The following is a 1,215-nucleotide window of genomic DNA, read 5'->3' as shown; positions in this document are numbered from 1 at the left end:
TGATGGAGTTTGACTCAAATGTGACCTTTCTACACATGCCTCTTCTGTTACTTTTACCAGACATGTGGTTGGCATTGGGGTTGGTGTATACTCAGGAAACCTGAATCTCTGGACTGTCCATGTGACAACCTGACCCTGAGCTTCAAAAGACTTGCAACTCCTACCCTCTGGTTTATTAGACTTACCCCAGCCAGCTAACAGGGAGGCAAAGAAGGTTAACTATGGCACCAGAGAGCCAAGAATGCCTACAATTGCAAGCAGGAGAATTGCACCCATCATCCATGTGGAATCTAAGTCCCTTTCTATGTAAAGGTGGAGTGGACCTAACCATCTCAGGGTCCACAGGATGGAGGCATAGAGTATGGATTAGAGTGCACTTACTGATATTCTACTATGGAAATATTGTGATTAGTAATGGAAGAAATTGTAGCATTGATAAGGAGAAAGAGGTCATGGTAGCTGCTGAGGGTAGAGAGAGGGAAGAAGAGATGTGATGTGGGGTCATTTTTGGGACTTGGAGTTGTCCTAAATGATATTGCAGGGACAGATGTTGGACATTATATATCCTGCCATATCCCACTGAAGATATTGTGGGAGAGTGTAAACTACAATGTAAACTCTTATGCATGAGGTGCAGCAGTGCTTCAAAATGAATTCACCAAATGAAATGAGTGTGCCACAATGATGAAAGATGTCACTGATGTGGGAGGGGGTGTGGGGTATGGGACATATGGGAATCTCTTCTTTTTTGTAATTTAACATTTTTGTGATCTGTGTATCTTCAAAAAGTACAATTAAACATTTAAATTTGGGGAGAGTATGGGCCATGATGTGGACCATTGACCATGAGGTGCAGAGGTGCCCAGAGATGTACTTACCAAATACAATGGATGTGTCATGATGATGGGAATGAGTGTTGCTGTGGGGGGAGTGGTGGGGTGGGGGTGGTGGGGTTGAATGGGTCCTCATATATATATATTTTTAATGTAATATTTTTACAAAATCAATTAAAAAATAAAAAATAAAAAAATAAAAACTCAAATAAAAATGAAAAATAAAAATAGCTACAGCTCTGAAAGTAAGAGCAAAAAGCCACCGCTAGGTGGTGCTGCTGGATAGGAATTCTTCCATTCTGAAATTTCCTGGAGGAGCATGGAATTGGCTTTTTAATGTAGGAAGAGGGACTGGGACTCTTCAAGAAAGGGACTTTGTGGC

The sequence above is a fragment of the Dasypus novemcinctus genome, unplaced genomic scaffold (genome assembly GCF_030445035.2).
Source record: "Dasypus novemcinctus isolate mDasNov1 unplaced genomic scaffold, mDasNov1.1.hap2 scaffold_177, whole genome shotgun sequence".
Lineage (NCBI taxonomy): Eukaryota > Metazoa > Chordata > Mammalia > Cingulata > Dasypodidae > Dasypus > Dasypus novemcinctus.
Note: the sequence above shows the minus strand (reverse complement) of the source record.